General features: G+C 40.4%; 1 long non-coding RNA gene across 1 annotated transcript; it reads right to left on the bottom strand.

Annotated features, from left to right (window-relative positions):
- Positions 1–249: 249 nt before the first annotated feature.
- Positions 250–25,096, bottom strand: LOC127121022 (uncharacterized). The gene is made up of 5 exons (XR_007803287.1): positions 24,594–25,096; positions 24,324–24,511; positions 24,089–24,232; positions 23,578–23,964; positions 250–364 (listed from the first exon to the last, which is right to left on the bottom strand). It is a non-coding gene; the product is annotated as an uncharacterized LOC127121022 (long non-coding RNA).
- Positions 25,097–26,848: the final 1,752 nt, after the last annotated feature.

Here is a 26,848-nt window from a genome sequence, read left to right as displayed (position 1 = left end):
GGAAAGAAATATTCTGGATGAATCAGACTGAACTTGAGTCAGAGATTCGGAAGGTTTATCGCGATTCGACTCTTGATCCAAGGAGAAAGGAATATGTTGTGCAGAATCTTTTGACAAGTCGTTAGATAGCTTCCCAGTAGAAATCACCCAAAGCTTGTACTGTATTATTGCGAGGTGCCAGTAAGGATCTCTTAAATGAGGTTGAAAGAAACCTACAGGATGCTATGTCTGTTGCTAGGAACATGATAAAAAATCCAAAACTTGTTCCTGGAGGTGGTGCTGCAGAGATGACCGTGTCAGCTGCTTTGAAACAGAAGAGTTCTTCTATTGAAGGCATAAAGAAGTGGCCATATGAAGCTTCTGCCTGCCAAATTAAAATCAAGAAAGATCATTGGTAATGCAAAATTCTATATTAAAAGGATGCCGCTAAACAAAAACGATAAATCTCAAGGATTAAAAGTCTCATCTGTGGGTGATGAATCACCTATGTCAGATGGCTTTCTTTCTGTCGACGAAGACGGTAGAAATAATTCAAATACTTGCTTGCTTGCTAAATCTGTAGCTTCTGCCTCCAACTTAGTGGCGATTAATGAGCCTATCTCAGGAAATGCAGAGTTGGCTCAAGGTAATAATGCTTATCTAAGTTCACCACAAAAGGCTGTTCAGAGTTTAAGTAAGTCTAAAACTAGTGGTGACCAAGATATAACAAGTTTTGGAATGGGACAAGGTGATAAGAAAGCAAAGGAGCACAATATCACTACAAACTTTGATTTTTCATCACCAGGAAAGAAGTCAAAGAGCGAAGGGTTTGCTGGTCTTGATGATTGGGGTTTAAGCAATGAAGAAAACGATAAGCTGGTTAGAAACTCACCTGCAAGAAATCAACTGTCAGTTTTCTTGAATAAGCTATGCATCAAGATGAAGGCGGAAGTTCTTCCAGTGGAAATTAGGGACTCACGCAATTGAAGCAAGTCAAAACTCAGACCAATACTAACCTTGTAAAACAGTATATTCACTAGCTGACGCACCGTGAAACCAAGCCTGCAACATCCCATTGCTAAACCTACCAATTTACAATGCATTGTCACGCCCGAAAATGACGTAACTGTAGTGAAGCCAAGTTAACATCATCGTGCTCCCTGGAACATTGGTTTAACACACAGTTACTTAGGTGTAATTGAAACATTTTTTTCAAAAAAATTCACAGTGGTAAATGCACTTGTTACTAACACAAAGGTTAACATGAGGAGCAGAGGAGGGGTCACAAATTTTGGGTGAAGACAAAAAGTCCCAGAAGAGTCCGTACGAACACTCACTTGCACCCTCAGAGGTAATGTCACCACCCACGGTACGGAAAAGGACATAGGAGAGGGACCACAGAGAGAATTTTTTTGGAGGCCTCTCACGATAAGAAGAGGGCTACATAAAGACACAAAGAGACATGTTAAGAGGGAGCCGAAAAACCCTAGAGAAAGTTGAATACGAGGGCAAAGAGAAAAACCCTAAAGAAATTGAAACAGAGGAAAGTCAAAAGCACTTAGTGGCGGCATTCCTCAGGGAGATTTTTCAAAGCTTCATCTCGACACCTTTCTTGGATAGAGCCCTCACTCACGACGGAATACGCAGGTGAACGCTCATCGGCGGTGAGTCAACGTACGAAAGTGAACTCGTTAGCGTCGCCGATCCAATCGCCGTTCAATCCTGTCGTAACTGATTTAGGTTCGTTTCTTCTCTTTTTGACTTGAGCTTCATGTACCTTTGTCCCTACGCGTTAGGGTACCATGGAAAGAAGAAACTGGTTTTAGGTTAGAGAACTCCATTGTTTTTTTTCTTGAGAAGGAGATGAGTTTTTATGGATTTAGTGTCGTTGTTTTCCAGGTTTCGTTGTTTCATATGTTGTTGTTATCAAAACATTTTTTCCATTTATTTCATTTACTCGTGACACTTCGGTTCTCCCACCTTGTTGTTTCCCAGGATTGGCTGACACCTAGCCATTAGTGGAGATTTAATCTCCTATGTTCGTCACCCAACAGCCACGTGGCTAGGGTGTTGTCCCGTATCTCCGGTGCCACCTCACCTCGGGCCAAGCTGGAATGGGTCTCCTTCGACCCGAACCCAGACAGTCCAAGGGACTGTTGGGTGCTTTGTTTTGTTTTGGCCCAAACTCCTACGACCCATGCTGCTATGTTCATTGTGATTTCATTGCCTTTTGTTTGATTTAAACACTCATTTCATGTATTACTGACTTCGTTATTCTGGAAAGTGGACGGTCATGGCCTAGTGGTAAAGACTCTTTGTACCCCACCAGATGGGCGTGGGTTCGATCCTTGGCACATACTTTTTTTTAATCATTTTTTCAGTTTTAATCTTTTAATGAATTTTAAATCCTTTTTTATTCTCATTTCTCCAACACTTGCTGATTTTAACATTTTTCTTTGACTTGGTTTATTATTTAAACATCGATTTTAATTTACGAATCCAACAATTCCCATGTTGTTTATCCATGATTATTTTTATCGATACATCGATAGTATTTCGCTGCGTTTTAATTAATCACATATGACATTTCAATTATTGTCACTATGTGCAAACCGGCTTTGAGCACATTATCTAGATTTCTTATTTGCTTTTCAATTTCCATCTATCTTGCACGTCATTGCGTTATGCGACTTTGATTCGCATCCTCGCATCCTGATTTTTATTCGTGCACGTCGCGATGTTGTTTCTTTCAAGTTAATTTTTGAGTGTTTTGTAAATATAACTTGTTGTGTTATTTATTTTCTTCACATGGCTTACTCTTGGGCTTTCTTACAAATAGACAGTTCTCTTGCACTTACACTCATACATTGCATTATTTGTTGTTTAGGCCCGATTTAATTATTTCATGACTTTGAATCCCCATTTGACAAAATGTACCCCACTCCCCCGATGTGTAATAATTTTGTACTGTTTTATTTCTTTATTTTTTTGACTGTTTAGTTAGCCACTAACACAAGAATAAAGTCAACCATTTCCAAAAAATCAAAAAATAATGACTCGATCCAATGTCGAGTATTTTCTCAATAAACAAATCAATCCACTTCTTCCCCCCATTCCATTCCATTTCTTTCAAACCTTCATCAAAATGCTCGATCCAACGTCAAGCCATTTTTCATAATAAAAACTCAAAAAATATTGATTCATATTCAAGACCTTTTCAATAAAGATGGAAATGGAACGCGGTGTATACCGCGCACTCCTGAGACTAGGATTCGAGACGGATGTCTCGCTCATCCTAGTTCTCGCCATCATCCAAATTTATCCACTTTGTTTTCTCTCAAACACTCATTCAAATCTTTCTCAATCGCTCATCAAATGCTTGATCTAATGTCAAGTCATTTTTACAATAAAACTCAAAATACTTAAGTCCTATCTAAACATTTTTTTCAATAAATGTGGAAATGGAACATGGTGTATACCGTGCATTCCTGAGATTAAGATTCGAGGCGGATGCCTCGCCTATCTTAGCTCTCGCCATCATTTAAAATTGTCAATGCAGTTTCTTTAAACCCTTTCTCAATCAAACCTCAAACACTTAATCCTTATTAAACATTTTTGCAAATAAGATGGAAATGGAACGTGGTGTATACCGCGCACTCCTGAGACTAGGATTCGAGATGGATATCTCGCTCATCCAAGTTCTCGCCATTACTCAAAACACATCAAACCAATTAATTTCTTTTCTCGCCACTGTGTGATTGACCCTCTTAAACCTTTACTAAAACGAAAGGTACTTTGTTTCAAAACAATGCAAGGCAATGTTTTTCCACCTGTTATTGGTAGTCCAACAATGTTTTCGTCGATTTGACACAAAGTAGCTTTCGCTAAAATCGACCAACAAACAAACATTTTTCTACCCAGAACTACGTAAGCCTTGATTTCTCTGTTGAGATACGTAGGAGAAGGATTTGTAAATCTAGTCAGGCCCACTAATAAAAAACTTAGGTTTAGTCCTTCGTTAAAAAATCCAAAAACATTTCTCCTCTCTTCTATTCTTTCTTTCCCACCTAATAACTTGAAAAGCCTAACATTTCAACTAACACTAACGCACACAACTAACGTAATGGTTCCCGTTGAGTACAACGGTCGTGAGGGGTGCTAATACCTTTTCCTCGCGTAATCGACTCCCGAACCCTGATTTGGTTGCGACGACCACAATCATTGTCGTTTCTTTCTTGGGTTTTATCGATATTTCCCCTTTCCTTTTTAGGAATAAATAAAGTTCGGTTGCGACTCTGTTCAGTCCATCATTGCGAGCGTGCGATTGCGCTTCGCTTAAGTCGTGTTCTCTTTTTTTCATTGAGGTACGACAGATGGCGACTCTGCTGGGGAAAACAAATCCCTAAGCGAGTCAAGCCTAGTTAGGACGTTTGTGTGCCTTTATTTGTTTAATTGTGTGGCTTTTCTTTATTGTTTTTATTATCTTTATTGTTATATTGTTATATTTGTTGTATATTGCTTCTATTGTGATTATTGGTGTTTGGGTATTTGATTGCAAACCATGTGGGAAAGACTCTACACCCGAGTCTAGAGTGAAAAAACATAAGATAGGACGATGGTTGAGTAGTACGGACTCCCGAGGTGAATACTTCGTAAGAGTCGGTACGAGAACCTCACTTAGAGTAGATCCTTTTGCAAATATTGTCGCCCGAGGTGTATACCTCGTAAGCTTCAATGTTTCAAAGGGGTCCATGACTCTAAGAACCTTTAGAACATTGAACCTTTTGCCAACTCGAAATGATGGTTGCGTAGTGTGGATTCCCGAGGTGAATACTTCGTAAGAATCGATACGAGAACCTCGCTCAGAATAGACTCTCTAGATGGAGTTGACGACCGGAAAGTATTTTCCGTAAGCGTCAAACAGTCTTTTGAATCCATGAATCTGAGTACCCTGTCTAGAACCGAGTCGATGGTTGCGTAGTGCGGACTCTCGAGGTGAATACTTCGTAAGAGTCGGTACGAGAACCTCACCCAGAATAGATTCCCTTGATGGAGTTGACGATCGGAAAGTATTTCCCGTAAGCGTCAAACATTCTGGTGAATCAATGTCTCTGGGGATCCTTTGTAACAAAGCCCTAGATCATACCCGGTGAGAACCCCTGTTTTGGAAAGCAATCAAATTTATCCATACCTCGGACCTTTGAACCTATCCAAAAAAAAAAACATTGCATCCATCCATTCATTGCATAAGCATAAAAAGCAAAACTTTTAGTTTGAACCAAGAGTTTTGCAAACAAAATGCAACCATACATGCATTCATACATTTTCAAAAAAAAGAGTCTCACTCCGCCCTTTCTTCCTCCAGTTTCATGCTGAATTTTCAACACCAGTATAATACTCGCGCCAGAGCAAGACAGAGAATGGCTGAGCAAGAACAAGAGAGCGCCCGAGTTAGACCTGAACTAGACGAAATCAAAGGAGGCATGTCCCAGATGCGAGAGATGCTGCAAGCTTTAACCTTCAGGTTTGAGATTCCGCAAGCGACCGTGATTTCAGAGACCACGGGCCCAGTAGTGGAAGTCCCACCTCAGAGGACGTTACCCTCAACCCTTCCTCCGTATGAGCTACCTTATGACTTCGTCCCCCGAGCGGAGGTGGTGCACGAAATGGGGAAATCTGTCCAACAAGCCGTGCCATTACCGGTTTACACTAACGCACGTCCAGTCATCCATACTGTTGTTCCACCAACTGCCTATGCTAGGCATATTCCTCATTATGAAGATCGAAACCACATGTATCAGACTGTTGACTCAACCGTTGCTGGTGACGAAGTAAGGCTTGAGGATTTCAGAAAAGTAAAGGAGAACATGCAGCTCCTCGAGAAGAAGTTCCGAGATCTATAAGGAGACCACGTCTTTGGATCTGCTGCCAAAGAAATGTGCCTTGTATCCGGGTTGGTGATTCCAGCAAAATTCAAAACTCCGGACTTCGACAAATACAAGGGGCATACTTGTCCAAAGAGCCATCTCATCATGTATTATCGAAAAATGGTTGCACACGTGGAAGACGACAAGTTGATGATCCACTGCTTTCAAGATAGCTTGAGTGGGGCTCCTTCCAAATGGTATCTAAGTCTGGTTCAAAATAGGATCAGGTGTTTCCAAGACCTGTCAGACGCGTTCATAAAACATTACAAGTATAACATGGACATGCCGCCTGACAGAAGACAGTTGCAGAGCATGTTCCAGCATGACAAGGAGTCTTTCAAAGAATACGCTCAGAGATGGAGAGAGTTGGCTTCTCAAGTTGAGCCGCCTCTGGCTGAGAAGGAATTGGCTAAATTGTTTATCGACACTGTCCAACCCCAATTCTACGAGAAGATGGTTGGAGGTGCTTCTTTGGGATTCTCCGAGCTTGTTGCTATAGGAGCTCGCGTCGAATATGGTGTAAGAAATGGAAAACTGGTGGCTGTAGCTGGAACTTCAAACGCTAATCCAAAGAAGTTCTCTGGAGGGTTTCCTAGAGAGAAGGAAGGGGAAACAAATGTTGTGACTGTTGGTCAAGTAAGAGCTCTTCCAAGAAGGAGACCACAACAATACTCACCTCAACAGTATGTTCAACAACCAATTCCCTATCAACAGCCCATGTATCCCGTCCAGTATGCTCCGCAACCATACGTAGTTGCTGTGACGCCTACATTCAATCAACAACATGCTCAGGCTTATTAAGCGCCTCTAGTCTATCAACCAGCTCTAGTTCAACAACGTGATGCGGCTCCGCCAGCTTATCAACAAGCACCAGCAGCTCCTGTTTATCAACAACCGAGAGCTCAAGCGCCAAGGCAAAATGCTCAAAACCAGAATAGGAGGCAAGGGGAGAGGGCGACCTTCAATCCAATCCCAATGTCGTACACTGAGTTGTATCCCTCCCTATTGCAAAAGGGGTTGGTGGTTCCCAGACCTATGGGACCTCCACCTGACCGTCTTCCTCCATGGTACAACCCTAATGCACACTGTCCTTTTCATGAAGGTGCCCCCGAGCATGACCTAAAGGGTTGTTACGCTCTGAAGCATAGGGTCCGTGAATTGATTAAGAGCAAGATCTTGTCTTTTAAGGACATGGGACCGAATGTGAAGAACAATCCTCTTCCTCCCCATGGAAATCCTGCAGTAAATGCTATTGAGGACGCTTCTGTTGGTGTTACGGTTGATAAGGTGGATGATGTTAAGACTCCTTTTGCAGCATTCCATGCCCGATTGGTGGAAGCTGGCATGATTAATGTTAATCATGAAAATTGTGAAGAGTGTGCCACATACCCAAAGGAATGTCAGGTGGTACGAGACAACATTCAAGATTTGATGGATAAAGGAGTGCTTCAAATATCCAGTGTTGTGAAGAACGAAGATGTGTTGGTAATTGAACCTTGTTTCAATTTACCCGAACCAGTTGAAATCCCATATTACAGTGGTGGAGTGGTTCCAGTGAATAGTCAGTTGTCGCCTATTGAAATATGTATGCCCACGCCTTTTCCCTATAAGAGCACCAAGGTTGTGCCTTGGAAATATGAGATTACCGCTGTGGATAAGGTTGTTGAAGGAAATGCAGACGTCGAAGTGACAGAAACTGTAAGTGAAGATGTCACCAATATTGCAGGGATGAGCAGAATGACCCGTAGCGGTCGAACCTATACGCCCAAATTCAATGTGACTCCTCAAGGGCCAAACAAGGAATCAACAGTTGTAGCTCCCACTAAAGAACCCGAAGTGGTTTAATCCGAAGATGCTGTTGAATTCTTGAAGTTAATCAAGAGAAGTGACTACAAGGTTGTGGACCAGTTGCATCAGACGCTGTAGCACCTCAAATTTGCACCTCCCATTTGTATATACATTTCATTTGTAGGACATTAACATCACATTAACATTGCATTGTCATTGCATAAGTCCATTACATCTCATAAGTCAAGACTGGTCAGGAGATTCAACTGTGCAAGGCAACAAGAGCATTTTCCATGAGATCAAAGCCCTAGAGTGGTTCCATTGAGCTTACATGACCCAAGGATCATTTTGAAGTGGTTTGGCCAAGTGTTGAAGGCTCAGAACTCATCAATCCATGTGCAAATCATCTGAGGCCCACAAAAGTCAACAGAAGTCAACTGCACAGTCAACTATGGATTTGGAGGTGGGAAGTAGTTAGAGATGCTTCATTCATGTTCAAACAAGTCTCATTTGACATTTCAAACATCAACATTGAAGAATTTGAGGTCAGATCAAGATTTTCCAAAAATAGCAGGTGACCTATAATTTGAAATTTCCAAAAATGGAAAGATTTTGGACCAACTTCAACTCAAGATTACATCATCAAGAAAGCTTGAAATGAAATTTTGTCCAACATGAAAGTTGAAGATCTTTCTCTCCCATTTCCAAAAAATCCAAGATCATGGATTTCTCATGTGTGGTTGAGGAGATATGGTCCAATCATGGCAAAGTGTGTTCAAAAGTTCAAATGAGCATAACTTTCAAACCAAAACTCCAAAATGAGTGGTTCTTTTTGCATTTTGATCCTTATAACATGTATTTTCCAAGCATATCATTACATGGCATAAATTTCATTTGCATGGCCTTTGGTTTATTCATGAATTTTTGGAAGGAAATTGCATAAAATCATTTTTGTGCAACATATGCATACCAAACCAATGCTAATATGTGCATGGACTCATTTTAAGGCATTTTGGGCCAGGAATATGCACTGTTCACGTGCATGGGGGTGCATGAAGTGGAAATATCATTTTTGCACATACACTTTCAAATTGGTTAATCACATTGGTATTAAGCTTAAACATGATTAAAACAAGATTAGGATGGAGTATATATACTTAATCATAACTGTTTTTAATCAGAAGTGACATTTCAGATCTAGAATCACAAAATTCTCCAAATTTTTCTCTCAAACTTTTTGCAAAATTCTTCAAACAAGAACACTTTTCATTGATCCATTCATCATCCTGAGGTGTTGTTGAGTAGAATTAGAGGTGGAAGCAGAGGAAATCGTGGCATTCTTGTTCATGTTCATAGCTTGGAGCATCCATGGCAGTTGAAGATTGAACTGGTTTCGTGCATCATTGAGCTTCCATTTCATCATCATTCATCTCACAAGCATCATAGGAGAAGATCTGAAGCGTGGCAAGGCTTAGAAGCACGTGAATCCAATTCTGTTCATCAAGAGGTCAGTTCTTCGACCTCTTTAATTCTCAAATTCATTATGCCTATTGTGTAGTTCATTGATTAGTGATAATGCTGATGAAAATTTGAAGTGATTTGGTGCTGTTTTGAGCAAGATACATGCATTTCAATTTTGATGTTGATTTTGATTCTCTTCGATCCGTGCTTATCTTGTTGTTTTTGCATGAATTATTGTTGGATTCTTGATGTATGAGGCATGGCGAGTTGATTGATATAGGTTTTGTTAGTTTCTGGAACATTTTTGTTGGATCTGGAATTTCCAGATGAAGATCTTCATGATCTCCATCGTGCTTGCATGGTGTTCTTCATTTCCAGTTTTGGCCACGGTTTAGCTAGGATTTTGCTACAAATTTCACATGTTCATTTTGGATTTAGCTACGAATCCATGCAGCGCGCGTATTAGGGTTTGAATTTCAAAACGCTGGCGTTTTGATGTTGGCGCGCTAGGTAGTTTCAAATTGTCCCTCGGTTCGAACCTGGCTGGGGACTCTTTCCAAGCGCCTTGCATTTTCTCACTATTTCCTTCACATTTTCATGCTTGCTTCATGTTTTGATTTCATTTTTATCCCAAATTTCAAAAAATCATTTAAAAATGAAAAATGCATCAAATAATCTCCAATTTTTTGCATCATGATCCTCATTCTATCTACTTTTTTATGATCATTAAATTGCAAGTTGTGCCTGGCTTAAAAAATGATTTGTCCTAGGGTGATTGCACATGTATGTATGTTTGACCTTGCCTTGTTCCATTCATCATAAAATGCTAAAAAATGATCCAATGCTTCTGAAATTTTGTGTGTGATTTCTAGACATGTTGAGTGATGTTTTGGCTTTGGTTTGAGAATTTTACCATGATTCATCTTTGTTTTATGCTTATCCTAACTTGGTGTGACAATTTGTGTCACACATGTGCTTGTCTTGATTGATCAAAGTGATTTCCATGCCTAATGATGTCCAATGCCTCTGATTTTTTGTGTGATGATCATGTTATATGTCCTGTTTACTCATGAATTTTGCCAAGATTATTTGAGTCATTTGTGATTTGATGTGCATTTGTTTCTTCTGATGTCTCAATGTGATTACCATTTGCATGCCTTGCCATGTTTTGATCATGAAATTCATATGATTAATGATTTTAATATGGGACTTTTTGAGATTTGTTCCTGATTGAATCAAGATGATTCATGTTAAATTTCAAGTTTTGTTTTGAATGTTTGACCCTCTTTTGACCCTAGGCTTTGACCTAGTGGTTTGGACTCACTGTTTGGATTATGGATTTCAGGTTCAGATGCACATTGCCATGATTGGAGTGGCTCATTCATTTGAGTTTGATTAATTGGTTGATGATTGGCTAACATTGTGTTGTTTTGTAGGTTGATACCAATTTATTTGTGTTGTGCCTTATGGCTTGCACATTGGTGCCTGATGCATTGCCTGTCTGTTTGCTATTGCCTGTTGATTGTTTGTCTGTACAGTTGAACTGATTAGTTTAGATTTTTCACAGGTACCTAAGTTGCTTTGAGTTCTTTCGAACTTGCTTTTGCTTTGCTTGGTTTCTTAACCACTGAGGTATAATTCCTTTGACTTCATGTAGTCTGGAAGACCTGTCCTGTTATGTGGGCAGGCACCTGTCTGAAGCCCTCCTTAAGAGGCAATGCTTCTGAATGCTTGCTTTTGTGCCAAGCAGGAAAAGACCTCTTAGGAGGAAATTGGCAGATAAAAGAGATGTGTAATCCATCTCCTGCTACTCAGTGTGTCATTCACTTTGCTCACACACCATGTGTTGATGCATTGTGAATAAGAACCCAAGATCATGTTGTGTCAGTCACTTGTGGAGAAGAGTTCCTACATTCTGAACTCCCACATTTTTTATTTGAGTCAAGCTCTCCCAGGCCAGGGATAAGAGCTGTGAGGTCTTACCCTCACTTCCTATTTCATCTGCTTCACCCTAACTCTCAATGTTAGGGTTAAGAGCTAACCACACCCCATTCCAGTTGGCTTGCTTTTGCAGTCACTTGTGGAGAAGAGTTCCTACATTCTGAACTCCCACATTTTTTATTTGAGTCAAGCTCTCCCAGGCCAGGGATAAGAGCTGTGAGGTCTTACCCTCACTTCCTATTTCATCTGCTTCACCCTAACTCTCAATGTTAGGGTTAAGAGCTAACCACACCCCATTCCAGTTGGCTTGCTTTTGCAGCCTAACCTTGTATGAGCCCAATTGCTTGCATATAGTGTGTGTGATTGTTTATTGTGCTTGTGTTTGTTTGACTGTGCTATTTAGGATAGCTTGCTCCCTGTGCAAGTTAGATAGAAACCTCAACCTAGGGCCATTGTGGATTACATGATAACTATTAGGCTCGAGTCAGGCTCCCTTCTAGTTTGTCATTTCCCAGTCTCTGGTTAGGTTAGAAGTTCTATCCCTGCGTAGGGGAACTACGTCGCCCTGATCCTCATACCAGATGAGGTACGTAGGCAGGAGATGAGCTGATCTCTTCGGGCGCCCTTTTTCTTTTTCAACCCCTTTGTGTGTGTTTGGAGTCTGACGTAAGTCCAGCGATTGGAAGTTGGTTTCCTGTGTCTTGTTTCTTTGTTTGGAGTCTGACGTAAGTCCAGCGATTGGCAGTTGGTTTCCTGTGTGTGTTTGTTGGTTCGGAGTCTGATGTAAGTCCAGCGATTGGCATTCGGTTTCCATGTTTTCCTGTTTGTGTGGAGTCTGACGTAAGTCCAGCGATTGGCAGTCGGTTTCCTGTGTGGGTTTTGTTTGGCGTGCGTTAGCCGAGCTACGAGTGCTCTGATTCTTCTCCGGTCAGAGAAGATACGTATGCATAGGATGCGACATCCTAGCGAGCACGTTTCCCCTGTCCCGAACTACGTCGACTCTGATGTCTGTGCTTGATAGGTTACGTAGGCCCAGGATGTGATATCCTGCCGAATTAGTTTCTTTTGTCTTTCTAGGTTTCCTTCCAGCCTTGTGTGCAGTGTGTGAGCAGTTTCTAGCAACCTTATCCTTTCTTTTGTGCGTGGATCCCGTCGAGTACGACGGATGCGTAGGGGTGCTAATACCTTCCCTTCGCATAACCGACTCCCAATCCCATCTTTCTCTGGTCGCGAGACCATGTCTTTTCCAGGTTTACTTCGAGCGTTTCCTTTCCCTCTTTGGGATAAATAACGCACGGTGGCGGCTCTGTTGTTTCGTTTTCCCGCCGGTTTTTCGCGTAATGCGACAGACACCATCTAAAATCTCTATTCTATCTCTGTTATTGAACTCCCAAGCCCATAGGGAGGCTTTGTTGAAGGTGCTTGCTCAAGCTCATGTAACACAAAGCATAACAGTAAACCAATTTGATGGAGTGGTTGCGAATATCACAGCTTGCAACACTTTGAGCTTCAGTGGAGAGGAATTACCTGAGGATGGACAAAATCACAATCGTGCTCTCCATATCTCGGTAAAATGCAAAGACGATGCTTTGGCAAGAGTGTTGGTTGATACCGGATCTTCTCTGAATGTTATGCCAAAGAGAACACTCGCCAAGTTATCTTATCAAGGACCAGCTATGAAGCCTAGTGCCTTGGTAGTGAAAGCTTTTGATGGTTCCAGGAGAACCGTGATTGGAGAGGTGGAACTGCCCATATTGATTGGCCCTCATGTATTCCCGATTAATTTCCAAGTCATGGATATTAATCCAGCATATAGCTGCTTGCTGGGACGTCCGTGGATTCATGCTGCAGGGGCAGTCACCTCCATCTTACATCAGAAAATGAAGTTTGTAGTGGATAATCAATTGATTATTATTTCTGAGGAGGAGGACTTTGTGGTCAGTCACCTTTCATCTTTCAGGTATATTGAGGCTGATGAGGACGCTCTGGAAACTTCTTTCCAAGCTCTTGAAATAGCCAACGCCACTTTTGTGGAAATGAAGGACCCTGTTGGGAAAGCTTGTTCATCTTTCACGTCTTGGAAAAGCGCAAAGTCTGGTATTGAAGGAGGAAACCCTGAAGGTTGGGGTCAACTTATTGATATTCGTGAGAAGCATGATCGCTTTGGTTTGGGATATGTGCCTTCCGCTGCGAAAGGAGCCTGAGTCCCTGCAAAGGACAACGCCCGAAGCATTCAGGAAGTATTCCTTAGCACAGGATTCATCCATGGAGATCAGGTCAATGCAATTGAAGATAGCACCGAAAGTGAAGATGAGCCATGTTTGGTTTACCGGTGTGAGACAACTTTGAACAACTGGAAGGCGGTTTAGATCCCCGAATTTTTTCCTTTGTCAAAGTAATAATTGTTGTATTTTTCCTTTCAAATCCTTAGCTCTGCCCAAGGCTAATGGATCATGTTGTAGGGCCCCTTTTCATTTTCAAATAATCATTATCAATGAATGAAAGGCATTTTGTTAAATTCTTTTTATTCATTTACTTGGCTTTCTCATAAGAAAATGGCAATCTTTTCAAAAACAAAAAAAAAACTTTTCATTTATGCATCTTTTATTTTTACTTTTTCTAAAAATCAATCATTTAAACATGCAGAATAAATGATAACCCCGTTGAATCCAATGACTTTACTACCTCTCATAACTTTGACTCCCCTATCTACCAAGCGAAAGAAGAGGGTGAAGAAGATTGTTACATACCCGACGAATTGGCAAGGTTGTTCGAGCACGAGTCCAAAGCCCTTCAGCCACATGAAGAACCGGTGGAAACGATCAACCTTGGCACAGAGGAAGAGAAGAAAGAAGTCAAAATCGGCACCACGCTTGAAGCAAGCATCAAAGAGAGATTGGTTAAGCTGCTACAAGAATATGTGGATGTATTTGCATGGTCATACCAGGATATGCCAGGTGTAGACACTGACATCGTTGAGCACAAGCTTCCGCTTCAGCCAGAATGCCCACCAGTAAAACAGAAACTCCGAAGAACAAGACCAGATATGGCTCTAAAGATTCGTGAAGAAGTCAAAAGACAATTTGACGTTGGTTTTCTCGTAGTGGCGAAGTACCCACAATGGGTAGCTAATATTGTCCCTGTGCCCAAAAAGGATGGAAAGGTGAGGATGTGTGTTGACTATAGGGATCTGAACAGAGCTAGTCCAAAGGACGATTTCCCTCTACCACACATTGATACTCTGGTAGACAATATTGCAAGTTTTGCTGTATTCTCCTTTATGGATGGTTTTTCTGGATACAATCAAATCAAGATGGCTCCAGATGACATGGAGAAGACCACTTTTATTACCCATTGGGGCACTTTTTGCTACAAGGTAATGCCTTTCGGTCTCAAGAATGCTGGGGCAACTTACCAAAGAGCTATGGTCACTCTTTTCCATGATATGATGCACAAGGAGAATGAGGTCTATGTTGATGACATGATCGCTAAATCTCAGAATGAAGAAGATCATATGAGCCATTTGAAGAAGCTGTTTGAACTCCTCAGAAAATTTAGATTACGATTAAACCCTGCAAAATGCACATTTGGTGTCCGTTCAGGGAAGTTGCTTGGTTTCATTGTTAGTCAACGAGGAATTGAGGTAGACCCTGACAAGGTCCGAGCTATACAAGAAATGCCTGCTCCATGCACCGAGCGAGAGGTTAGAGGTTTCCTGGGACGTTTGAATTATATCTCAAGGTTTATCTCACATATGACGGCCACGTGTGAGCCTATCTTCAAATTGCTTCGAAAAGATCAAGTTGTTGAATGGAATTCTGATTGTCAAACTGCTTTTGAGAAGATTCGTCGATACTTGCAAGAGCCCCCTATTCTGATTCCGCCTGTCCCAGGAAAGCCATTAATCATGTATATGACTGTGCTTGAAGGATCAATGGGATGCGTGCTGGGGCAACATGACGAAACTGGTCGGAAAGAACATGCTATTTACTTTCTGAGTAAAAAGTTTACCGATTGTGAAAGTCGATATTCAGTTTTGGAAAAGACTTTTTGCGCGCTAGCATGGGCCGCTCGTCGTTTGAGGTAGTACATGATTTGCCATACTACTTTGTTGATCTCGAAGATGGATCCAATAAAGTATATCTTTGAGAAACCTGCCTTAACTGGAAGACTTGCCCGTTGGCAGATGCTTTTGTCAGAGTACGACATCCAGTACGTAACCCAGAAGGCAATCAAGGGAAGTCTGTTAGCAGAGTATCTTGCTCATCAACCAGTTGAAGACTATCAACCATTGAAGTTTGATTTCCCCGATGAGGATATAATGGTGATAAAAGATTATGAGACCCCAGGCCCAGATGAAGGACCAGAACCAGGATCTCGATGGAAGCTCGCGTTCGATGGTTCCTCCAATTATAGTGGTCATGGTGTGGGAGCTGTTTTGATGAATCCCAATGGTGGCTTTACCCCTTTCACAGCAAGGTTGTGCTTTGATTGTACGAATAATGTCGCAGAATATGAAGCTTGTATTCTTGGTCTTGAAGCCGCAATTGATCTCCGAATCAAGATCCTTGAGGTGTATGGAGACTCAGCCTTAGTGATCTATCAAGTCAAAGGAGAATGGGAAACTCGCGATGCGAAGCTGATCCCGTATCGTGCTCATGTTGTGAAGATGATAGAATACTTCGACGATATCACTTTCCATCACATCCCAAGAGTAGAAAATCAAGTGGCTGACGCTTTGGCAATATTAGCATCAATGTACCAAGTCAGATTCCATAATGAAGCTCCACTTATTCGAATCGAGCGAAGAGATGAGCCTGCCTACTGTCAGCTGATTGAAGAAGAAACTGATGGTAAACCATGGTTTCATGACATCAAGCGATATCTTTTAAGTCAAGAGTATCCAGAAGATGCTACATTGTTGGATAAGAAAACTCTGAGGAGTTTATCGTCCAAATTCTTTTTGAGCAATGATGTGCTTTACAAGAGAAACCATGACATGGTTCTGCTCAGATGCGTGGATAGACACGAAGCAGACATGTTGATCAAGGAGATTCATGAAGGATCTTTTGGAACCCATGCTAATGGACATGCCATGGCCAAGAAGATTTTGAGAGCTGGTTATTATTGGTTGACCATGGAGTCCGATTGTTTCAGCTATGCCAGAAAATGTCATAAATGCCAAATCTATGCTGATAAGGTGCATGTACCGCCAACAATGTTGAATGTTTTGACATCACCTTGGCCTTTTTCAATGTGGGGCATCGACATGATTGGTGCTATAGAGCCTAAGGCTTCCAATGGTCATCGCTTCATCCTGGTTGCCATTGATTACTTTACTAAATGGGTAGAGGCTGCTTCCTACACCAATGTGATGAGACATGTGGTTGCTCGCTTTATCAAGAAGGAGATTATCTGCCGCTTTGGATTCCCAAGCAAGATCATCACCGACAACGGTTCAAACTTGAACAACAAAATCATGACAGAATTATGTGAGAGTTTCAAGATTGACCACCATAATTCTTCTCCATACCGTCCAAAGATGAACGGTGCTGTTGAAGCTGCCAACAAAAATATTAAGAAGATCCTGCAAAAGATGGTGAAAACTTATAAGGATTGGCACGAGATGATACCATTTTCTTTGCATGGATACCGGACCTCAGTCCGCACTTCAACAGGGGCAACCCCATTCTCCTTAGTGTATGGGATGGACGCAGTTCTCCTAGTCGAAGTAGAGATACCTTCAATGAGAATATTGATGGAGGCCAAGCTGGAGGAAGCTGAATGGATCCAGAACAACTATGACCAACTTAACCTCATCGATGAGAAGTGTATGACCGCACTGTGCCATGGACAATTGTACCAGCAACGAATCAAGAAGGCATTTGACAAAAAGGTCCATCCTCGAGAGTTCAAGGAAGGAGATCTCGTGCTCAAGAAGATCTTGCCAATACACAGAGATTCACGTGGGAAGTGGACTCCCAACTATGAAGGCCCATACGTTGTAAAGAGAGCATACTCTGGAGAGGCTCTATTTCTCACAACTATGGATGGCGAAGAGCTCATTGACCCTGTGAACTCTGATGCAGTCAAAAGATACTATGCCTAACAAATCCTGGTGGACTGAAAACCCGAAAGGGCAGTCCAGGAAAAAGTTAGGGATAAAAAAAATGGTAGCTCGCTAAGTTGAAAACCTGAAAGGGCGACTTAGGCAAAAAAGAGCGTCCTGGTGGATTGAAAACCCGAAAGGGAGATCCAGGAAAAAATTAGGGACAAAAGGCATAAACTGCATCAGTTTATCACTAATCAACACAAAAGAGCTAAAAATGGAAGATCAATCTTGTTACTCCCTTCAGAAGCGAGGTCTCACGGAGTCATTGTTATTAGGGATAGTAGTAGTCATTGCGATTCAATGTAAACCTTTCCCTATTGCCATTTTCAAATTTGTAACATTCCATGGAGCTACGCCATTTGTGTGCTACCATTCTTCAATAAATACAAGTTTGCCTATCAGATTCTATCATTTGCTGTTTTTCTCTGACTTTCTTTGTTATGCAAAATGTCATTTATTTGTTAATAATGAATTTTTAACTCAAAAAAGAATTTTTCAACATATTAAGAAACACAATTTTGCTTTGACATGTGGAAATATTAAAAGGAAATCTTTCGTCTTTGCCCGCAAGTCTCAAGTTGCAAGACTCCCCTTGGATGATCAATATTTATCTCCAGAGAGCACAAATTTATCATTCTCTGGAAGGATTTTTGGGCCAGTTGTAACTGTTCAGCTTGATAGATCCTCCTTTGATGCATTTACTCACTCATTCGGTTGAGTTATTGGTGTTGAGGATTCAGTACCTCCATAAAGCTTTCCCTAATTTCCAGTCTGTATATTGTCAGCATTTACATTTCATGATCATTCATACATCATGCATATAAGCAAAATCCAAATCATGCATAGCCCGAAGTGCTTCGCGCTCATTTTCATAATCTCAGGTCTCGTTGTTGATTGTATCCCTTGACCTTTGAGACCAGTCATTACTGGCATCGTCTGTTAAGTCTGGTTGTCACTAGTGTCTTTGACCAAATCCAGTTGTAACTGGTATCCTTTAAGGTCGGGTTGTAACCAGCATTTATTTTAAACCCAATTGTCGTTGGCATCACTGTCAGTCTGTTTGTAAATACATTTGTGGTTGATATCTGAAGTTTGGTTGTTGCCAACATCATTTCAAGTCCAGTTGTTACTGGCAAACTCCGTTGTAGCCGGTATTTGTTTACTAATGACTTTCATCAAGTCCAATTGTTGTTGGCAAAATTCGTTAAAGAATCTGGTTGTAATCTATTGCTTACGGTCAAAGTCCAATTGTTGTTGGCACGCACAGAGAGTTTGAATACCTTGTCTTTCCTGATGGTTCTGTGAAAGTCATGTATGACTCACCATCTTGAGGAGTTCCCAGAAGCTTGAAGGTTTTGTTTGATTTTCTCTGTAAAGAATCATCGTAGCCTTTTTGCGTGGATGGTCTACTTATAAGAAGACTTCTATTTATCTTTGTTTTGCATAAATTCCATGTTAGGAATCTCCAAAATCTGTGATTGGATGAATTTCTTGTGAGAAATCTCCAGAACTATCAGATGTATTCTAAAGTGTCAGGTCATGTATGAACTATTGATCAAACTTGCTTTGTATGTTTTCCAATATTCTCAGGTCATGTATGAACCTATTGATAAAACTCCCTTTGATTTTTTCCCAAGTGATGTCAGGTCATGTATGAACCTATTGATGAAACTTGCTTTGTATGTTTTCCAATATTCTCAGGTCATGTATGAACCTATTTGGTAAAACTCCCTTTGATTTTTTCCAAGTGATGTCAGGTCATGTATGAACCTGTTAATTAAACTCTTTGAATAGTCAAGTGTTGTCAGGTCATGTATGAACCCGTTGTTGAAAATTCTTTGAATGTTCCTGTTTTGTCAGGTCATGTATGAACCTGTTAATTGAAATTCTTTGAATAGTCAAGTGTTGTCAGGTCATGTATGAACCTGTTGTTGAAAATTCTTTGAATGTTCCTGTTTTGTCAGGTCATGTATGAACCTGTTAATTGAAATTCTTTGAATAGTCAAGTTTTGTCAAGTCATGTATGAACCTGTTGTTGAAAATTCTTTGAATGTTCCTGTTTTGTCAGGTCATGTATGAACCTGTTAATTGAAAATTCTATGAAAATGTTCCAGCATTGTCAGGTCATGTATGAACCCATTGCCTGATGAGCCTTTATTCCAGTGTCGGCAAGCCATGTATGAACTTGTTGTGGAAATTTTCTCAAAGTATTCAAGTTTGTAATCAGGTCATGTATGAACCTGTTGATATACTCTTTTTGAATTTTTCTGAGTTTGTTAGGTCATGTCTGAACCTGCTGTCAGAAATTATTGATATTCCCCAACGTTGTCAGGTCATGTATGAAACTGTTGTTGAGCTTTCATTCCAGTATTACCAGGTCATGTATGAACCTGTTTTGAAGAATCTTTCTCTATGTTTATTTCAGTGTTGTCAGGTCATGTATGAACCTGTTGATATCATCTTTTTGAATTTTTCTGAGTTTGTTAGGTCATGTTTGAACCTGCTGTCAGAACTTCTTGATATTCCCCAGCATTGTCAGGTCATGTATGAACCTGCAGTTGAGCCTTTATTCCAGTATTACCAGGTCATGTATGAACCTGTTTTGAAGAATCTTTCTCTATGATTGTTTCAGTGTTATCAGGTCATGTATGAACCTGTGGTAGAAATTTTTCTTATTCGGGTTTAGTAAGTCATGTGTGAACCTACTACCGAAATCTCTTGTATTCTAAGTGTCGTTCATCGAGTTTCACTTTGAGTACTCTCTAGTGTGTGTCTGTTTCTCCAGCAGGATTATTTTCCCCAGCGAGTTGGTTTTTACCATTTGTCTATCTCCCTATGTACCATCAGCATTCCCCACAGATCGGTTTGTCCAGTAGCATCTTCTGTTAAGGATTCATTGTATCCCTAACAGATAAATTCAAAAAAATATAGAGTCTTTCACCATGCATATCATATCATAGCATTTTCATTTTTCAGGTTCGAAATCTGGGTCTTCGTGGTATTTAACCATCCCCCACTGCGATCCGATGAAAAGTTCTGTTTCATATTCCTCTGGCGGAGGATGTTTAAATAGGGGCAACTGTCATACCCCGATTTTGGCCTTGAAAATTCTTCCCCATCAATCATTCATTTACATTTTTCCTTGACCATTTCTTCTGGTCACGAAGCCATCCACCGTTGTTTTGACCAACTACCACCCGCTATTCCATAGACCTTTGGGCCTTGCCATTTGTCTTGGAAATTTTGACTACCAACATCTTCGCTGCCATTTTGTCAAGGGACTGCTCGTTGGTGATATAATTGGATATACAATATTTGTGCATGAAATCCTCTTAAGACTATGCCACACGGGTCGATAATTTCTGGAGCTATGCCACTATCAGCAAAGATATAATTCATAGATGGGCATATCCATTGTTTCCTGATGTTATGAATTTTGGCAACACAACTACTAAGTTTAAAGACCTGCCACTTGCATTGCATTCTACTAACTTTGATATTGAAGATTTACGTTCTTCTTTGATTGTCTTGTCTATTCCAGTTCCTGTAGCAGATATTTCTCTTGAAGTCAACCTTTTTTACAGTTGATGTTAAAGATTTTAGAATTATCAGAGATTGGTAATAATGGACATATTGGAGATGATGTTGTAAGTATTGTAGTATCAACAATCTCTTCCTACATTTCTGGTGATATATGTGAATCAATCAGTGGGAGATATCAGATAGGGAAGAGAGTTGAGAAGTTTGAAGAGTTGCACAATGTTTTTAACAAGGCAAGAAAAGAGCTCACTGATGTCTATAGGGGTTTTAAGCAAAAGAATGAGATTGAATTCTCTGAATGTTCACCGGAGGGACATTATTTTGAATTGGAGACTGAAATATTGGATTCCAAAACACTGGTGGATATGTTTAATCAGATTAATCATTTCAGAAGGCACTCTTCATTTATAGGAGATCACTTTCTTTCTCGGAATGAACACGCTCTTCTAGGATTGAGCATGGCTTATTTACTATGTTCCGATAGGGAGAGTTGTTTTCAATTTGTTAACAGTGGGGGAATGCAGCAGATTGAAATGTTTTTTTTTGAAGGACGGCCAAGATTCTACTACTATTACGCTTCTGCTTCTTGGTGTTGTAGAGCGGGCTACTAGATATACTATTGGATGTTACTAGATATACTATTGGATGTGAAGCTTTTTTAGGATGGTGGCCCCGGGAAGATGAAAGCATCCCCTCTGGTTTTAGTGAAGGTTATTGCCATTTGTTGGAGTTGATACTGTCAAAACCTCGACATGAAGTTGCCCCCCTTGAAACCTATTTGCTTCATCGCTTAATATTTTATGGATGTGCTTCAAGATATGAGTCTGCAGTTCTGTCTGTGCTGGGAAGCACCAGTACTTTTGGCAGGGTAACAAACGTTACTTTGAATATGCTTAGTTCTGCTGAAGTTCCATTGCCTAGGAATCTCCCAAACAGGGTGTTGATACTGCACATGAATAGTATAACAGCTCATGCCATGGTTCAAGCTTGTTGGCCGGTCCTTACGCTTTGGTTGCAGAAAAAGAAAATTGCAGAATGGTTCAAAGGTTATGACTTTTAAGTGGTTAAAGCAAACAAGTCAATCAAAACTGAATCACAATGAAAACCTGGATGTTTCTGAATTGGTCAAAGGATTTTAACCATAAGCCTATCAAAAAATGAAATGACTTGTATATAATTATGACAGAATTGTATAAAGTTGTTGTTTTACATGATGATGAAAGCAAAGTCGACAAACTATTTGCTAATCACAACGTGGAACCTCCTCCAAATGCTATTCCCTGCATCTCAAAGCCATGCCAATTCTGCATTTCTTCTAGCCGCCGCAGCTCGAAGTTCAGGCTGGAGTATTTCTACTAAAATGCTACCTGAAACAGGTGAAGAAACTCAAGTTTTAACTTATGAAAGCAAGCTTGCAATGTACACCAGACTATTGAAAACTGTGGGATTCAACAAGAGCCAAATTTCATAAACAAAGTTGATGAATCTTCAAGTGTTAGCTCCTTTTTACCTGAGAAGCTTATGCAATATTTGAAAGATTTATCCAAGTTTCCAACGGGAGGCTTTGATCGGTTGGAGATTTTAATAGCTAAGGCTCAGTTACTTGCATTCTATCGTTTAAAAGGTTACTCTTACTCGCCTGAATTCCAATATTTCAGAGGTTTGGACAACGACATCAACCTCTCAATTAACGATACTGATAAAAGATCGAGTGAAGTTAACGAGCACACAATTCATGTGGGTAGAATTGGCGATCAAACTGGTACTAGAGATTCAAAAGCCGCAAACCGATCCCGTCGCAAGCGTAAACATAATCTAAAGGATGATGTCTATCCAGCAAAAAGGAAAAGATTGTTAGAACGAGCAAGTGTAACTCCAGATTCTACCCATCGTGATTATCAGAATGACGAGGCCTTTGCTAATCTGACTTACCCTGTCCTTTCCAAGAAACGGAAGACTATTAATCATTACGCTGGTGTCTCGGCAATGAAAGGAAGAAAAAAAACTATTTCCCTTGAAAAAAGTTCAAACACCACAGTACAATCATTTAAAATCGGTGAATGTATCCGTAGGGTTGCTAGCCAACTTACTAGGCCTCCATCTTTATTGAAATGTTCTGGGAACAGGTCTCAGATGAAAGATGTAAATGCAGATAGTTTTTCAGGAAATGAATCTCATTCCTTTTCTCCGAATCTTGAGGAGACTCAAAAGTCAAGCTTGACTATTCCTACAGAGGTTTCATCTCTAGATGATTTGCTATATTTACTTCATTGTAGCACTTCTCACAGAGGTTCTAAGTATCAGGAATGCTTGTACCACAATGATCAAATGTTCAAAGCCAGGTTGGAAAGACATATTCTGGATGAATCAGACTGAACTTGAGTCAGAGATTCGGAAGGTTTATCGCGATTCGACTCTTGATCCAAGGAGAAAGGCATATGTTGTGCAGAATATTTTGACAAATCATTAGATAGCTTCCCAGTAGAAATCACCCAAAGCTTGTACTGTATTATTGCGAGGTGCCAGTAAGGATCTCTTAAATGAGGTTGAAAGAAACCTACAGGATGCTATGTCTGTTGCTAGGAACATGATAAAAAATCAAAAACTTGTTCCTGGAGGTGGTGCTGCAGAGATGACCGTGTCAGCTGCTTTGAAACAGAAGAGTTCTTCTATTGAAGGGATAAAGAAGTGGCCATATGAAGCTTCTGCCTGCCAAATTAAAATCAAGAAAGATCACTGGTAATGCAAAATTGTATATTGAAAGGATGCCGCTAAACAAAAACGATAAATCTCAAGGATTAAAAGTCCCATCTGTGGGTGATGAATCACCTATGTCAGATGGCTTTCTTTCTGTCGACGAAGACGGTAGAAATAACTCAAATACTTGCTTGCTTGCTAAATCTGTAGCTTCTGCCTCCAACTCAGTGGCGATTAATGAGCCTATCTAAGGAAATGCAGAGTTGGCTCAAGGTAATAATGCTTATCTGAGTTCACCACAAAAGGCTGTTCAGAGTTTAAGTAAGTCTAAAACTAGTGGTGACCAAGATATAACAAGTTTTGGAATGGGACAAGGTGATAAGAAAGCAAAGGAGCACAATATCACTACAAACTTTGATTTTTCATCACCAGGAAAGAAGTCAAAGAGCGAAGGGTTTGCTGGTCTTGATGATTGGGATTTAAGCAATGAAGAAAACGATAAGCTGGTTAGAAACTCACCTGCAAGAAATCAACTGTCAGTTTTCTTGAATAAGCTATGCATCAAGATGAAGGCAGAAGTTCTTCCAGTGGAGATTAGGGACTCTCGCAATTGAAGCAAGTCAAAACTTAGACCAATACTAACCTTGTAAAACAGTCTATTCACTTGTCGACGCACCGTGAAACCAAGCCTGCAACATCCCATTGCTAAACCTACAAATTCACAATGCATTGTCACGCCCGAAAATGACATAACCGTAGTGAAGCCAAGTTAACATCATCGTGTTACCTGCAACATTGGTTTAACACACAGTTAGTTAGGTGTAATTGAAAAAAAAAATTCAAAAAAATTCACAGTGGTAAATGCACTTGTTACTAACACAAAGGTTAACATGAGGAGAAGAGGAGGGGTCACAAATTTTGGGTGAAGAGAAAAAGTCCCAGAAGAGTCCGTACGAACACTCACCTGCACCCTCAGAGGTAATGTCACCACCAAGGTACGGAAAAGGACATAGGAGAGGGACCACAGAGAGAATTTTTTTGGAAGCCTCTCACGATCAGAAGAGGGCTACATAAAGACACAAAGAGACATGTTAAGAGGGAGCCGAAAAACCCTAGAGAAAGTTGAATACGAGGGCAAAGAGAAAAACCCTAAAGAAATTGAAACAGAGGAAAGTCAAAAGCACTTAGTGGCGGCATTCCTCAGGGAGATTTTTCAAAGCTTCATCTCGACACCTTTCTTGGATAGAGCCCTCACTCACGACGGAATACGCAGGTGAACGCTCATCGGCGGTGAGTCAACGTACGAAAGTGAACTCGTTAGCGTCGCCGATCCAATCGCCGTTCAATCCTGTCGTAACTGATTTAGGTTCGTTTCTTCTCTTTTTGACTTGAGCTTCATGTACCTTTGTCCCTACGCGTTAGGGTACCATGGAAAGAAGAAACTGGTTTTAGGTTAGAGAACTCCATTGTTTTTTTTCTTGAGAAGGAGATGAGTTTTTATGGATTTAGTGTCGTTGTTTTCCAGGTTTCGTTGTTTCATATGTTGTTGTTATCAAAACATTTTTTCCATTTATTTCATTTACTCGTGACACTTCGGTTCTCCCACCTTGTTGTTTCCCAGGATTGGCTGACACCTAGCCATTAGTGGAGATTTAATCTCCTATGTTCGTCACCCAACAGCCACGTGGCTAGGGTGTTGTCTCATATCTCCGGTGCCACCTCAACTCGGGCCAAGCCGGAACGGGTCTCCTTCGACCCAAACCCAAACAGTCCAAGGGACTGTTGGGTGCTTTGTTTTGTTTTGGCCCAAACTCCTACGGCCCATGTTGCTATGTTCATTGTGATTTCATTGCCTTTTGTTTGATTTAAACACTCATTTCATGTATTACTGACTTCGTTATTCTGGAAAGTGGACGGTCATGGCCTAGTGGTAAAGACTCTTTGTACCCCACCAGATGGGCGTGGCTTCGATCCTTGGCACATACTTTTTTTTAATCATTTTTTCAGTTTTAATCTTTTAATGAATTTTAAATCCTTTTTTATTCTCATTTCTCCAACACTTGCTGATTTTAGCATTTTTCTTTGACTTGGTTTATTATTTAAACATCGATTTTAATTTACGGATCCAACAATTCCCATGTTGTTTATCCATGATTATTTTTATCGATACATCGATAGTATTTCGCCGCGTTTTAATTAATCACATATGACATTTCAATTATTGTCAATTTCCATCTGTCTTGCACGTCATTGCGTTATGCGACTTTGATTCGCATCCTCGCATCCCGATTTTTAATCGTGCACGTCCCGATGTTGTTTCTTTCAACTTAATTTTTGAGTGTTTTGTAAATATAACTTGTTGTGTTATTTATTTTCTTCACATGGCTTACTCTTGGGCCTTCTTACAATGAGACAGTTCTCTTGCACATTCACCCGTACATTGCATTATTTGTTGTTTGGGTCCGATTTAATTATTTCATGACTTTGAATCCCCATTTGACAAAATGTACCCCACTCCCCCGATGTGTAATAATTTTTTACTGTTTTATTTCTTTATTTGTTTGACTTTTTAGTTAGCCACTAACACAAGAATAAAATCAACCATTTCCAAAAAATCAAAAAATAATGACTCGATCCAATGTCGAGTATTTTCCCAATAAACAAATCAATCCACTTCTTCCCCCCATTCCATTCCATTTCTTTCAAACCATCTTCAAAATGCTCGATCCAACGTCAATCCATTTTTCATAATAAAAACTCAAAAAATATTGATTCATATTCAAGACCTTTTCAATAAATATGGAAATGGAACGCGGTGTATACCGCGCACTCCTGAGACTAGGATTCGAGACGGATGTCTCGCTCATCCTAGTTCTCGCCATCATCCAAATTTATCTACTTTGTTTTCTCTCAAACAGTCATTTAAATCTTTCTCAATCGCTCATCAAATGCTTGATCTAATGTCAAGTCGTTTTTACAATAAAACTCAAAATACTTAAGTCCTATCTAAACACTTTTTTTTAATAAAGGTGGAAATGGAACATGGTGTATACCGTGCACTCCTGAGATTAAGATTCGAGGCGGATGCCTCGCCTATCTTAGCTCTCGCCATCATTTAAAATTGTCAATGCGGTTTCTTTAAACCCTTTCTCAATCAAACCTCAAAACACTTAATCCTTATTAAACATTTTTGCAAATAAGATGGAAATGGAGTGTGGTGTATACCGCGCACTCCTGATGGATATCTCACTCATCCAAGTTCTCGCCATTACTCAAAACACATCAAACCAATCAATTTCTTTTCTCGCCGCTGTGCGATTGACCCTCTTAAACCTTTTCTCAAACGAAGGGTACTTTGTTTCAAAACAATGCAAGGAAATGTTTTTCCACCTGTTATTGGTAG

This window comes from Lathyrus oleraceus, chromosome 2, assembly GCF_024323335.1.
Source record: "Lathyrus oleraceus cultivar Zhongwan6 chromosome 2, CAAS_Psat_ZW6_1.0, whole genome shotgun sequence".
Classification (NCBI taxonomy): Eukaryota; Viridiplantae; Streptophyta; class Magnoliopsida; order Fabales; family Fabaceae; genus Lathyrus; species Lathyrus oleraceus.
The sequence above is the reverse complement of the archived record's forward strand: the minus strand, read 5'-3'. Positions and strand labels throughout refer to the sequence as shown.